Genomic DNA, 16,036 nt, shown 5'->3' with positions numbered 1-16,036 from the left:
TCATTATGATCATTGGGTTTCTTTGCAGTTGTTCATGTTCAGTATTGGAATATTTTTAGTAGGGTCCACGAGATGGATTTCCGAGTTGTATTAGAAGTAAAGGAGAAGTTGGTGTATTCAAACTAGTTCTTGCATATAAAGTTTATTCGGAGGTTTTTTTCCATTAAAGGATTTTCATTTTAGTTCTTTTCAGCAAAATTTTATTCATTCCTGTTTCCTATATTATATTCTGTGTTCGTTAAATTGCTAATTGATTTTATATCCTCGGGTTATCGGGCGTGGGCCCGGCCAACTCGCATCCAGAAATCCGGGGGTATCACATATAATCAATGAGCTATTTCTCATTTTTTTTTTTTATATAGTTGTTTTCAACTCTTGGCACAACTAAAATTAATGAGCTCGCATTAAGTCTTTTTATAGTGCTATGTGGTATTTAATGAATAAGAAAGATGATTGAGAGTGACAAGTATAGTTTCATCGCACACGACTTGCAACAAGGATCTCTCGTGCAACATGGAAACTGCAAGTGTCCATGCCCTAGATAAGTAACTTGTTAATTGTGTTATGAAAGTGTTATGTATATGTTTCAAATTATAGTCTCATTAGAATTATATTTTAGATATGTATTTGATTAGGTAATTTATTGTTAGACAACTCTTGAACTCCAAGTAATTGTAATTTTCGCCAACAATAAATTGTGTTTGGAACTTTTTAAATAGACATGCAGTTGAGCGGAGAAGATAGAAAATAAAAGAGAATGAAGCAGGGAGTAAGAAGATAAGATAGTGGGCGGGTGCAAAGGGGCACCAAAGGTAGAAAGATGTAACTTCATAGAAATTGGTAAATATCTTAGATGAGTGGTAAAATGTGACATGCTCCCATATTTAACACCATACTTTGAGCAAGAGTGGTGGTAAAGCACATACATTTCACAAATTGCCCACTATGAGATTTAACTTCTCACATCTCCTTTGGGGGAGCAGATGTTATTGACTAAGAGAAATGATAGGTCTTCCGACCTTAATTGTCAACTCTTCTTCCGAATATAACGTGGTTGGATCCCGTTGGAATTCTTAAAATTTTTTTCGTAAACATCTCTTTTTTTTCGACTAATTCCCAACCACGTTATATTCGGAATAGTAATCAGTAATTGAAGTTGGATAATCTATCACTTCTCGTTGACTAATACCCATTGGTCACTTTTGACTATTATATTTGTTTAAGAATTTGTTTTATTTTTTTTAACGTGACAATACATTTTTTATAATTTTTAAGAATTTGTCTGAATATATATTTTATAGTAAGGACATTCATCAACTAAAAAAAAAATTTCAGTTGATATTATTGGTTCATATTTTTATTCAGTTTTAGATACATTAATAATAAATTTCACACAAAGGATAAATAGCCATAAAATGAATTCAAAAATTAATAAAATTACACCTGCAAATAAAAAAAGAATTGGTGTGAATTAGATTTAGATAAAGGGGTCGAAGACAAAAAAAAAAAAAAAAAAGAGAAAAAAAAAAAACCAGCTGTATTTACCCAAAAAAAAAAAAAGTAAAATAAAAATGGCAGCACGCGAGCGCCAAAGCGTGTTTTACTACGTCGTCGTTTGGTTCCACCACCACAAGCTCTTAAACCCTAATAACACAAGAGCCGCTTTAGACATCCTGATATTTACAGGCACAGTCTCAAAGACAAGATGAGCGCTCTCCCTGACCTTCGAATTCATGCAATTACTTATCTGTGTAAGCGCTTCTTCTTCTTCTTCTTCTTTTTTTTTTTGTTTCGGAGAAGTATTTCTCATCATCAGTATATATATCTGTGTTTATAGTTACTCGATTGAATTAAATGTTAAGCAATTTTGATTATATCCTATATCCAAATTCATACGAAATTAGTACCCAATGAATCATTGTAGGTCTTTTTTGTTTTTGTTTGTTTGCTTGTTTTTTCCCATCCTTTTAACTGTTGAAGTCAGTGTTTATGTTAGCTGTTCCTCCAATGTATAACAGTTAGTAGCAATGCAGTTTTCAATAAATTTATTGAAGTACTGTCATGTAAAGATAAATATCTTCCAAGTTAGAACAGAGTGTACAGTAGTACTTAATGATTCATTGTAGTTTTTTTTTTTCTTTTCCCCCATCTTTTTAACTGTTGAAGTTAGTGTTTATTAAATTTTTTTAATCCAATGCATAACAGTTAGTAACAATGCAGTTCTCATAAATTGATTATTGAATCCACGCTTTTAAATTGATGTATGAGCATCGTTATGGTGCGGATAGGTTGTTTGAACACTTAATGACATTATATATTAGTTACTGTCTAAAGTTTGTTGACTTAATTAGGGAAAAAGTGTTTTTGTTTTTGTTTTTGTTTTTGTTTTTTTTTTCAATTTCGAGGGCAGTTATATGAAGAACTAAGTTGGTCAAAGTATCTGGAATTTTTGCCATTTTGTATAGAGAAAATGTGCTTTGCTGGTTTAAATTTGTCACCAATGCCTTTGTATTATTCTACTTTTCCGTTCCCCGTTTTATTTTTCTATACTCATTGAATAGCTGCTGCTGAGAGTTGTGATTTGATTTGGACGGGCAGATTTTTTATGGGTTAGATCTTATCTGCTGTGGGAGAAATTTTGTGGCGGCTTTCAATTCCAACATTGTTGAGAGGAATGGTGCCTCTATAGCATAACTTTAGAGATGGTCGGGAATGGATCTATAGGATGGTTAACAAGAGCATTTGCCTTGTCCCTACCTGAGTTGGCTAAAAAATTTCCTGCCTTCACTAATACATATTTCTTTATTTTTTCACGCTTCTGTTGTGTGTGTTTTACAATTTTGTACAGTTACAATTATACAAACAATACATATTAGTGTTATTTTATTTTATTTAATTTTTTTGGTGGGCATGGTTTCAAATTATCACGCAGCACTCTTTTCCTCTTTATTTATTTATTTCTTCAAAATTTAATAGGACACAGTAGTATGTAGATGATTGTGCCACGTCATACTCCATGTGGCACTATTTATTACTGAAAATACACTTGGTCAGTGCTGATTGGACCATGTCAGGACCTGTCTGGCATTTCTCTGGAAAATCGTCTTTTGCTCGAGCTCCCTCCTCGCAGCCTTGAGCTGCTTCCTCGCGACCTCAAGCAGGGGGGCTAAATGTAGATGATTGTGCCACGTCATACTCCACGTCGCACTATTGACTACTGAAAATACACTTGGTTAGTGTTGGACCTGCCTGGCATTTCTCTAGAAAATCGGCAATCTCGAGCTACTAGATCTGAAATCGCAATGCTGAACTCGCAAGAGGAAGGGGTCGCCACCCTTACCTCTCCTACAGAGGTACTCCGCTCTAGTCGGATGGGTCTCGCCATCTTCTCTAAAGCTTTCCTCTGCAGAGGAAGCTTCAAACTTAAATGTTCATCTCGAGCTCCCCCTGCATAGGAGCTCGAGGCTTAAAGGAAGTGCGGAAGCTCGGGACCAAAGAAGGCAAGTCCCAAGCAATTTTCCTATCTCCTCCTATTTCACAGGAATCTGAGAATCAGTGGTTAGGTGGCTGAGTTCCAAGGATTCACCTCACCTTGAGGTCTACCAGGGCCGGCCTAGGGCCTCCAAATTTGGGGGGCCTCAAATTTTGGCCCAACCTATATACTTATACTAGGCCTCAAAATTTGGCCCAAAAAAAAGTTGATCCTACATAAAAAATACTGATATAGAAATAAAAAATGTTGGGCCCATAATAGAGAATAAAACTTTGGGTTTATGGGCCCAATTTTGTTCAGTATGGCTGTCTTTTAGCCACTGATTTTCTTTACCCATTTTTATGTTTTTCGAATCAAGAAAAAAAATGAAAAAACGATCTGTGTTCTAGGGCTCTTGTCGGTTGTCTCTCCTCGAAGTTGAAGGATAAGATTTGGGTTTGTGTTTGGGAGTTTAGCTTCAGTTTCACCAGGAGCAGCGCCAAAAAGATTACAAGTAAGTAACTCATCCAATTTATGGTACTGGGTTCCTTTTTGGCTTTTTCCAATCTGAAATTAATCTTTTTTTTTTTTTTTTGATGGAATCGTTTATCTCCTTTTGATCAATTTGAATCTAATTTCATTGGTCTGGTTGATTATAGAATTTTGAAATTTTATGGGACGCTTGAAATAGGAGATTTACCCCTTTACCTTAGAGGCTTAGAACAAAAATGGCTGGATAAATTGGATAATCAAGAATTCAATCTTCCGTACAGACTAAAACGTCCATTATTTTTCTGATTATGAAGATCTCAGCCTTGCTAGGATTGCTATTTATATAATTATATGTCCAAGTGTAAATGGTTGTGTTCCAAGTATATAGATATTATAAATAGTATGATTTTTACTGATGAACAATAAGGAAAATTACAAAGTTTTTTTTTTTTTTTAATATTTGCGATCAATTATTGCTTGTGATAAAAAAAATAAAAACTAAAAAATTAAAGAGAATCAAAATGGAGAATTAGACTAAAACCTCCATTCTGTTTTCTGATTAATTAGGTTAAGGAAAATATGAGAAGAAATGAAGAATCAAGCATTGTTGATTTTTGTCAAACAATTATGAACCACTTTTTTTGCTTTGCATTGAGGTAATATCTATATTTTATTTCAGCAACCTGAATCAATTCATTGCATTGCATTGAGGTAATCTATATTTTATTTCAGGAAAACAAATATCTTTTTATTTCTATAACTTCTATTTCTTTCTTTCTTTTTTTTTTTCTTTTTTTTTTTTTTTTTTTTTGTCAATTATGTCTACAAGAAAATTTGAATCTGGGCATGAAAAAAGGTGAAAAAAAAACAAAGAAGAGAGAAGAAGAGTTGATTCAATTTCAAAAAGGTGTTATTCATAAGTTTTTTTTAGGAACAATACACAAATAGAGAGTTTAGTTGAAGATTTGGTGAATGGAGAACATAGGAATGAAGAAAATCTTAATGAACATGCACAGTGACGGAGCCAGAATTTTTTTTCGGGGGGCACATTATAAGTATTGTATATCGTAACATATATTTACAATATAATGTATATGCATATAAGTGTGTATATATATATATATATATATAGAAAGAGATAGTGATATTTTCGGAATTAAATTAATTTACAGATATAGAATATAAGTATTAAGGAAACAATTTAGGAGAAAAAAATATGAAATATATATATAGAATTTTAAGAAGAATGAGAAAATTCAGGGGGGACACTTTTCATATTTTCATTAAAAAACATATATATTATTAGAAAATATATATAGAATATAAGAGAAACTGCCTCCGTCCCTGAACATGGAGATTTAATGAATGGAGATAGGAATGAGAATCAAAATGAAGAAAATGTGAATGAACTTGAAGGTTTGGTAATGAAGAACATGTGAATGAGAATGATAATCTTCCCTTGAACATTAATGATCCAGCAAATTGGAGAAAGATTGATAAAAAATTGAGAGGTTTATTAGTTGAAAGAGGTCCTCCAAGAGATGCTAAACTTGAAGCTTTTCAAAGTTGAAGTTAATCAAATCTTACTCGCGGTCTACGATGACACAAGAGAGATTGAATGGATTGTCTATCTTATCTATTGAAAAAGATATATTGGAGAAACTTGATTGGAGTGCTTTAATTGATAATTTTGCAACTCAAAATGCAAGATGATCACATTTACTTCAATGAAAATTTCGCACTTTTATAATTTTTTTTTTGCGCGTGTGAAACATTATATAGAAAGGGCGTCACATTTAAAGTTCGCCTAGGGCCTCTCAAGATTTTTGCAATCTCAGGGCTGACCCTGAGGTCTACACAAGGGGTAGAGAATGTTTAATACCTAATAGCTGAGCTCAAGTAGTAGAGACCACATAATACATTAAATATATGTTGATTGACGGATAAGACTTGCATTTAATACAGGCCATCGCCACCACCTCAAAAAGGGGCGGTGGCATGCCTCGGGCTGCCTACTAGATGACCAACCTGTTAGATATTAGGTAGAATTACCATTGGATAAAGAAGGAGCTACCTTTGTAACCAAGGGTCCTTACCTAAGTAAAGTGACCATCAGATAAAGAGGGAGTTAGCTCTCATAACCAATGGTCCTTACCCAAATGAAAGTAGTATAAATAGGACTAAACTCTCATCATTTAGGGAGGTTGGAATATATATACACCACCACAACCATAACCATAAAGAATGGTCTTCTAAGACTCGAGCTACCATAGGGTGTTAAACAAATCTGCCTTCTCTCTCTCAATCTCCTCTATGGAGAATCCCTTGTGCTAGCTTGGAGCTCCACTCAGCATTTGATCTCAGCATTCCCGACAGATGTGGAACGATCTCCTCAATTTATCAAGAACTGGTATCAACACAATATAAACACATTATCTGTTAAATTTTCTTATACATTGTAGAAAACCAAGTAGAAGCAGATAGCATTCCTAAAATTTCTTACATTTAATTAGAGATTACATAATGAGTAGGAATGTCAAAAGCACCCGCCCCGCCCCGCCCCTAATAGGATTGGCTTGGGGTGTTGAAAATAGTTTAGGGGTGGGTTTGGGTGATTATAATAGAATGCGTCTCGGTTTAGGGTCGGGGACGGGTTTAGGAGCAGTCTGGCCGTCCCATTATATATGCAAATAGGACACTACCCTGATATTCTCTTGCTATTCGTAAAAATCCTTTCATAATTATATACTACATATATATCCCTTGAATACAGAGTAAATGCTAGGGCGTTCCCTTTAGCATAGCGTTGCATCATAGGAACATAAGGTTCATGTAGCCGTCCCCAAGTAGTTTGGAAGAATGCTTGGTTGTTGTATTTATATGCATATATATAATATATTGTACAGGGTTTTCACTTATCTCTAATTACTATGTTAAGGTTACCTGGGATGAAGTTAGCACCTACCCTGGAAACAAAATTAAAAGGTTTATATATCTATATGCTGTAATTTAGGAGGGCGTGAAGGTTTGTAAAGAAATGAACTTAAGATTGTATTATTTTTCTTTTCTTCTTGTTGATTGATTTTGGCCCCTGCAGTGTGCAAAACAAAGCTTACTGTGCTGGAAATTTCAGATTTCTGATTGAAATCAGATTTCAGCAAGTTTTGGTCTTGATCAAGCGTGTTCGGTCTACCTCTATGGTTGTAGCCGTCCAACTCTTAGGTAGGCTACCTCATCCCTCTTCGTCTTATAGCACCTTTTCATTCAATTAGCTTCTTGAAATGGAAATGTATATATTTTTCAGAGTTGCAAACCTCCACCTGAAAAAATAAATTTTCAATGATACTTTTCTTATCCAAAAAAGAGCGGAATGGAAACATAGGATTAATGTAGCCGACCCCAAGTAGTTGGGAAAAAGGCTTGATTGTTGTTGTTGTACTTTACTTATCCATAAAAAATAACTCATCTTCATCATCATTGGTGCTCAGATGCTGTTTTTTCTTCTTATGTTTTATTTCTCAAGGACTGTACAGCTGGTTTGTTGTCCAATAACTGCTAAAAGTTTGCTTCTTTTGTGACTAGTTGCTGGACTAATAGCTTAATTGATGTAATTTATTTGTGTGTCGGTATGTTGAGGACAGACACGATTGATATGTATTAGACTCTTTCATGCTCTTAATTCACTTTTTTGGCTTTTAAATATTTTATTATTATTATTTATTATAAACTATTAAGTGAAAATGGAGATGATGGTCAAAAAGTAAAAGGTCTGAGCAGGAATTGGTGTTGGTAGTAATGAGATGAAGGTGGGGAGAAAGGAAGAGGGCCCTAGTCTTTGTTCAAGTTATGACATTGTCACTGTCGCAACCTCTTCTACAGCAAGTATACCATGCTTAGGCTTGGTGATGGGTTGGAATAAAAGGCGTGGGTTGCATTCTAGTATTGAATGCTAACTTAGACTTCTCCCAACATTATTTTACCCCTAGTTTTGATATATCTCATCTGCCATCATGCTTCCTGCATTGATCAAACCTTCATGCTGATCCATTCACTGTTTTATTTACTATGTCTCACAACCACACTCCCAAGAGAATTGCTTTTGTATAATTTTAAATGACATCTTTTGTTTGACACTTTTATATTTAGAAAAAAATATAGTTTCATGTTATTCTATTCTAGATGAAGGTTTAATAGTGTTTTCATTTTGGAATATCTTTTGAAATCTGTATGTGATAGAAGGATATATAAATGTTAGTAGATGTTTATACAATGGCAGAGTTAGGATGAGAATATGCGTGATTTTGAGGGCTTCAGCATTGTTCCCTTGTTCATTTAATATTATCTTACAATATTGGTTATTATTAGGAATTCTTTCGATAACAAGTAAGATGTTTGATGCTTCCCACGCTCAGATCCAAGGGTTAGTTTATTAGTTATCCCAAGATATCAATCCCTTTTGTTATTTACAGCTAGGATTCATGTTTTAGGGTTGTTGGATAAGGACACTTGGCTCTGGAGCTTGGAGAAGCTTGTTTGATGTGCCCTTTTCTCACCTACCAGCCATTGTTTGTCACTCCTGTAGCTTGCGAGCCACAATCTCAATGTCCTTAGTTTATGAACCAGTGTCATGATTCCAGAAGGTAACAGGTGTTTTGTCCAGCTAATATGTGTTGTTGGAAGAGCAGACTTGGACCTATGACATTATTTCACAAAACAGTTGCCTTAAGGGTCTTGAATCATCTTCCACACATTCTACCATTAAGTTTTTTCCTCTTATGTTTTTATTTCTTAAGGAGTGTACAGCTGGTTTGTTGTCCAATTACTGCTAAAAGTTTGTTTCTTTTATGACTGGACAAATATCCTGGTTGATGTAATTTATTTGTGTGTCGGTATGTTGAGAAGAGACATGATTGTTATGTATTTAGACTATTTCATGCTCCTAATTTGCTTTTTTGGCTTTTAAATATTTTATTATCATTATTTTTTTATAAACCATTAAGTGAAAATGGAGATGATGGTCAAAAAGTAAAAGGTCTGAGCAGGAATTGGTGTTGGTAGTAATGAGATGAAGGTGAGGAGAAAGGAAGAGGGCCCTAGTCCTTGTTCAAGTTATGACATTGTCACTGTCGCAACCTCTTCTACAGCAAGTATACCATGCATAGGCTTGGTGATGGGTTGGAATAAAAGGCGTGGGTTGCATAGTATTGAATGCTAACCTAGACTTCTCCCAACATTATTTTTCCCCTAGTTTGGATATATCTCATCTGCCATCTTGCTTCCTGCATTGATCAAACCTTCATGCTGATCCATTCACTGTTTTATTTACTATGTCTCATAGACACACGCCCAAGAGAATTGCTTTTGTATAATTTAAAATGATATCTTTTGTTTGACACTTTTATATTTAGAAAAAAAATTGTAGTTCACTAGGTTATAGTTTCATGTTATTCTATTCTAGATGAAGGTTTAATTGTGTTTTCATTATGGAATATCTTTTCAAATTTGTATGTGATAGAAGGATATATAAGTGTTATTAGATGTTTATACAATGGCAGAGTTGGATGAGAATATGCATGATGTTGAGGGCTTCAGCATTGTTCCCTTGTTCATTTAATATTATCTTACAATGTTCGTTATTATGGGGAATTTCTTTAGATAACAAGTAAGATGTTTGATGCTTCCCACGCTCAAATCCAAGGGTTAGTTTATTAGTTATCCCAAGATATGAATCCCTGTCGTGATTTACAGCTAGGATTCATGTTTTAGGGTTGTTGGATAAGAGCATCTCTAATGCTAAAATGCCAAATTCGGATGCCAAATCTATATTTTGACAGTGTTACAGTGTCAAAATGCTACATTTTAGCAATTCTGCTCTAATGATGAAAATGCTATTTTTTAACACAACCACTATTCTTTTTCAACTACCATTCCCACCATTCATATTTGCATCAGTAATGTTAATATTAGACACATTCCAAGTCAAGTTGTAGATTAGAAGGAAACTAAAATTAAACTTAATTAAAAAGAATCAAAAATCTAAAATATCTGGTCAAAAAAGGACCCAAAAATATATATATATATATATGTATAAATTTATATATTTGATTATATTATTATATAATTTTTTTTTATATAATTCTTTTTTCTTTTTAGGAAATTTATATATATTATATATATTTTATTATATTATTATTAAAAATATATATATATTCAGGGCAAATCATTTCAGCCTCCCAAATAGCCATATATATTTTTAGGGCAAATCATTTCAGCCTCCCCAATCGCCTCCATCTCTATTCTCGTTCTCAGCTCTGAAATTGCCTCCTCTCGCTGTTTCAGTTCAGCTTCACCGTTCGCAAGCTTTAGTTGTTGGCTCTCAACTCTCAAGCTTGCCCCCCTCTCTCTCTCTGCAACTGCTAACTTGTATGTATGGATTTTGATTTATTTATTTTTTCTAAATCAACTAATCAAGCTCTGTAATTCTCTGTAATTTTTTTCTAAATCAACTAATCCATGGCAAGGGCGACCTCTGCTCTCTTCCTTCTTGACATCAAAGGCCGAGAAACTCTTCACCAAACCCATTGAGAAAGAGGTTCGATTTTTGTCTACTTTTTTTAATCAAAGTCTGTAATTCTTGTTTTGCAAACTAAATCCTATTTGGTGAAATTTTTTATGATCTTTTTAAAAATATACAATATATATATATATATATATATATATATATATATATATATATATATATATGCCAAATCTGAGAACCCCTGCCTCTCTCTCTCTCTCTCTCTCTGAAATAGCAATAGCTATTTCTTATGCTACAATTGGCAAAACTTTTGGCGAAGTTAAAAATTGGCAGCCCTTTTAGCATTGCATTGGAGAGCCCCTTTTGAAGCCCCCTTGCTATATTTTAGAAATGACAGCCCTTTTAGCATTGGATTGGAGATGCTCTAAGGACACTTGGCTCTGGAGCTTGGAGAAGCTTGTTTGATGTGCCCTTTTCTCACCTACCAGCCATTGTTTGTCACTCCTGTAGCTTGTGAGCCACAATCTCAATGTCTTTAGTTTATGAACCAGTGTCATGATTCCAGAAGGTAACAGGTGTTTTGTCCAGCTAATATGGGTTGTTGGAAGAGCAGACTTGGACCTATGACATTATTTCACAAAACAGTTGCCTTAAGGGTCTTGAATCATATTCCACACATTCTACCATTAAGGTTTTTCCTATTATGTTTTTATTTTTTAAGGAGTGTACAGCTGGTTTGTTGTCCAATTACTGCTAAAAGTTTGTTTCTTTTGTGACTGGACAAATAGCTTGGTTGATGTAATTTATTTGTGTCAGTATGTTGAGGAGAGACACGATTGATATGTATTAGACTATTTCATCCTCTTAATTTACTTTTTTGGCTTTTTATTTTTATAAACTTTTAAGTGAAAATTGAGATGATTGTCAAAAAGTAAAACGTCTGAGCAGGATCTGGTGCTGGTAGTAAGGAGATGAAGGTGGGGAGAAAGGAAGAGGGCCCTAGTCCTTGTTCAAGTTACGACATTGTCACTGTCGCAACCTCTTCTACAGCAAGTATACCATGCTTAGGCTTGGTGATGGGTTGGAATAAAAGGCATGGGTTGCATTCTAGTATTGAATGCTAACTTAGACTTCTCCCAACATTATTTTCCCCTAGTTTGGATATGTCTCATCTGCCATCATGTTTCCTGCATTGATCAAACCTTCATGCTGATCCGTTCACTGTTTTATTTACCATTTCTCACACACACACTTTTGTTTGACACTTTTATATTTAGAAAAAAATTGTAGTTCACTTGGTCATAATTTCATGTTATTGTATTCTAGATGAAGGTTTAATTGTGTTTTCATTTTGGAATATCTTTTGAATTTGTAAGTGATAGAAGGATATATAAATGTTAGTAGATGTTTATACAATGGCAGAATTGGATGAGAATATGCATGATGTTGAGGGCTTCAGTATTGTTCCCTTGTTCATTTAAATATTATCTTACAATGTTGGTTTGAGTGAGTGTAATGTGGAATTATGAGGAATTTCTTTAGATAACAAGTGAGATGTTTGATGCTTCCCCATGCTCAGATCCAAGGGTTAGTTTTTTAGTTATCCCAAGATATGAATCCCTGTCGTGATTTAGAGCGAGGATTCATGTTTTAGGGCTGCTGGATAAGGACAGTTGCTTCTGGAGCTTGGAGAAGCTTGTTTAATGTGCCCTTTTCTCACCTACCAGCCATTGTTTGCCACTTCTGTAGCTTGCAACCGCAGATTTGGATCTCAATGTCCTTAGTTTATGAATGATTCCTGAAGGTAACAGGTGTTTTGTCCAGCTAATATGGGTTGTTGGAAAGAGCAGACTTGCACACCCTACCTACGACATTATTCCACACATTCTACCGTCAAGTTTAGCTGCCATGACGATTGCTCTTTAATATGATAACAGACAAGAATCCACGTGGTAGAGATGCATGAACTTGATGATGCAAACATGGAGATGGAGATTTGCCATCCAAGCCTTTGGTTGCAACCTTTATGAACGGAGTATGATTGGTAATCTGATTTCACTGTAAATTGGTTTATGATACTTGTTATTTAATAATTAGCACCTGCATTTCCACCAACTCTCTGTGATGTTATACAAAATCATGTAGGTGTTGCTGGCTTTTAACCATTTCAAAGTTTAAACATGCTGTGCTGGTCCCTGAAGCAAATTTTCTCAGCCATTTCTGTGTTAATAGGTATTTCCTGTGTTAATTGCTATTTATCATGAGATGGGTTGGGGAGTCTGAACTGGTATCATAAAAGTTGGTGGTATTGATTATTGAATGTATAGAATTCCAATTTTAAAATTTAATTATTTTAAGGTTTAAACATGTTCCGTGCAGCAATGGCTCTCAGCTATATCTGCATTCATGGTTATTTATGGTTGAGCTAGTTGGCCAGTCCGAACTATTATATATAAGTTGGTGGTATTGAATTTTTGAAATTTCCGCTTTTCTTTTGGTTATTAAAAACTGTTGAGCATAGTGTATCGTCTCCATTTAAGTTATTGATAAATGATTCATAGTTTGATAACTCATAAGCTGCTGATTTACTTACTATGTTGGTAAGGTGAAACTTTGTTTTGGAGTTTCCAGGGATTGATGATGAGGTGATGACACGAAAGCCTACCCCACACCTCCAACAAAGAAAAAACACATACGAAGTTGCAGGAGATTTATGCGAGAAGATGCTGCGGAGTGTTGGTTTCAAATTCTACTTTCATTATTCATTCATCTTATGGAACTTATAGGTCGGTCGTTTTGGATTGTCCGAGGAAAAGGTTGTGAGTTGTGACTGATTGGCGTTTGATTGGCCAATTTGGACCAATCATGCCTAGGGCTTTAGATACACTTTTGGCCAATGGAACAGCAGGGGAAGTAAGTAAGCGGCACTTGGAAAGCACTTGGAAAGACACTAAATAGCAGCAATAAGTTTGACAAAATGCCTAAAAGAACATGTATTTTATTGTCTAAAGCTATGTGCTTTTTAGCCACGAACAATCTCATACCGCCCCACTCATACCGTTTAAGTGGTTAAGAAGGTCGTGGAAATTCATGTCATTAGTCTCCACTAGTTGATTTATTTCTTATGCCTTATTATGCGTATTTAGGCAAGCACTTTCGTAAGGAACGAGTAAAAATGAGGTTATTAAATATGTCTTTAAAATGTTGAATATGGTACATGAAACGACATGGAATAAAAAATTTGAAAGAGAAATGATGGTTGGTGGTGATTAGGTTGGTTTCAATCCTCCTCTCGGACCTCTCCCATGGCTGATCCGTATGTACCCCGCCCGCCCGCCCGCCCGCCCGCACGTAGTGCCTTGGAAAAAACATAAAATTTAGTGAAAAATATAAAAATTGTGGATAAGAACGGAAGGGAAGGATACATGGAGGTAAATAAAAACCATAAATATATTGATAAGTAATCTAGTATAATGCAAATTAATAGTATGGATACGAATTCCACTATCAACTATATGTTTGGGATACCCAAAATGGGATGGGTTAATGGAACACATATGCTTATGTTTACTTAATTATAATCATCTTTCCACTTTGGTTTAAATTCATACCTTGTGTATATGATACAGTAACGTATGAAGATTATTGTATTAGGAGAGGAGTCGAATTTCATAAAGAAATCTTGTTGGTTCATATTGGACGTGAGAACGTGACACAGAGCCGGACATTAATGACAAATTGTTGGTGAGAAAAATATGAACTACGAATTGGGCTACTTAATGCTAATAACGAGAACACAAAGATTGGAAGTTTAAAAGGTGGTGTTTTATATTTACACACACACACACGTATATATATATTTTGGTGTTCAACTGCTTCCTAAGTGAGCAGGAACAATATACTCTCACTTTTAATCCTAATCTTAAGATCTAATCCTGCTATTAATAAAAGAATAATTATTTTAAGAAACTAAGCATTCTTTTAATTAACCATTCATTGTGAAATTACTAAAATGGATAGTTTATTAAAGGACAAAAAAAGAAGAAGTCAATTTCTTCCTTTCAATTGTCAGTGCCGCCTCAATTCGCCGGCATCACCACCTACATCATCACTGCCGCCACCTCCGCCACCGCATCACTTCCACCACCGCCTACACTGTCACTGCCGCCACACCACCGCCGGCGCCGGCACCACCACCTACACCGTCACTGCCACCACCGCCGCACCACCTCCACCACCACCTACACCGTCACTGCCACCTCCTCCACCAACGGCGGTGGCAATAAAACAATGATGCGGTGCTGAAAGATTGGGTGGTGGGCATAATACTCTCACATCACATAAACCTTGTTTGTTTTGATTGTGATGAACAATCAGATGAGGTGCTGAAAATTTGGGTGGTGGGCATCATACTCTATCCATCCATCAAGACAAACATCATTTTCATGGGACATAAATGGTGGTGCCGTGGTGGGTTATCTACCCATTCACTCCTGAAATAGCGAACATTTTGAATCTCAAAATTGCTCACAATCAAATTTTCAGCGCCCACCACCCAATTCACTCCTGAAATAGTGAACATTTTGAATCTAAAAATTGCTCACTATAAACTTGACAATTATAAGATGTGAAGGTTTATATATGTATTGCGTGTCCATGGTTGTTAAAATGATTTATATGCCTGTTTTATTTACCTCCAATTAATTGGATGAATGGATGGATTCAATTACTATTTCAGGAGTGAATGGGTGTCATACTCTCTCTATCCATCAAGACAAACATCATTTTCATGAGACATAAATGGTGGTGCCGTGGTGGGTTATCTACCCATTCACTCCTGAAATAGTGAACATTTTGAATCTCAAAATTGCTCACTATAAACTTGACAATTATAATAAGCTGTGAAAGTTTATATATGTATTGCGTGTCCATGGTTGTTAAAATGATTTATGTGCCTGTTTTATTTATCTCCAACGGTGTTTGATTAATTGGACGGATGGATGGATGGATTCAATTACTATTTCAGGAGTGAATGGGTATCCCGTATCACTCTCTCTCCATCCATCAAGACAAACATCATTTTTTATAAGGAGTACCATCCAAAACTCATATATTTTAATTCTAATTTTAATTTTAATTTTAATTTTTTTTTAATCTTTATAACACCCTTTTCAATACCATACATAAATATTATGTAATACAAAGTCTATATATTTTAAATTTTCATATTATTTATTTCATTGAGTGAATGTGGTTGTTTTATTAATATTTTTGTATTATAAATATAAAACTGTTATTAGTATCAGATATTAAGGGTAAAAATGTAATATATACAATTATCAGACTTTAACTTTTGTATATAACAAACAATCTTTAATGAATTCATCATTTAAAATTAAAATATTATCAAATAAGTTTTCAAATTAATACATTTAGCGTTTATTTGAAATTTTCAGTGCTTAATTTTCAATTTTATCAAATAGCCCCTAGTTACAATTTCCCATTGTGCTTTGACATATCATCACATTATAGAAGAGTGAATACAATTAAAG

General features: G+C 34.7%; 1 long non-coding RNA gene across 2 annotated transcripts; it reads left to right on the top strand.

Moving 5' to 3' along the window:
- The first annotated feature begins 1,480 nt into the window (after nt 1–1,480).
- LOC132298905 (uncharacterized) lies at nt 1,481–13,602 on the top strand. 2 transcript variants are annotated; one of them, XR_009479991.1, is made up of 4 exons: nt 1,481–1,751; nt 11,433–12,528; nt 12,630–12,716; nt 13,116–13,602. It is a non-coding gene; the product is annotated as an uncharacterized LOC132298905 (long non-coding RNA). The 2 variants fall into 2 exon arrangements; XR_009479990.1 differs by lacking the exon at nt 1,481–1,751 and having other exon boundaries at nt 7,193–12,528.
- The last annotated feature ends 2,434 nt before the right edge of the window (nt 13,603–16,036 follow it).

This window comes from Cornus florida, unplaced genomic scaffold, assembly GCF_030987335.1.
Source record: "Cornus florida cultivar Cherokee Brave unplaced genomic scaffold, ASM3098733v1 CherokeeBrave_3.0.0_Hap2_Chr03, whole genome shotgun sequence".
NCBI classification, from domain to species: domain Eukaryota; kingdom Viridiplantae; phylum Streptophyta; class Magnoliopsida; order Cornales; family Cornaceae; genus Cornus; species Cornus florida.
This window is presented reverse-complemented; position numbering and strand designations above follow the sequence as displayed.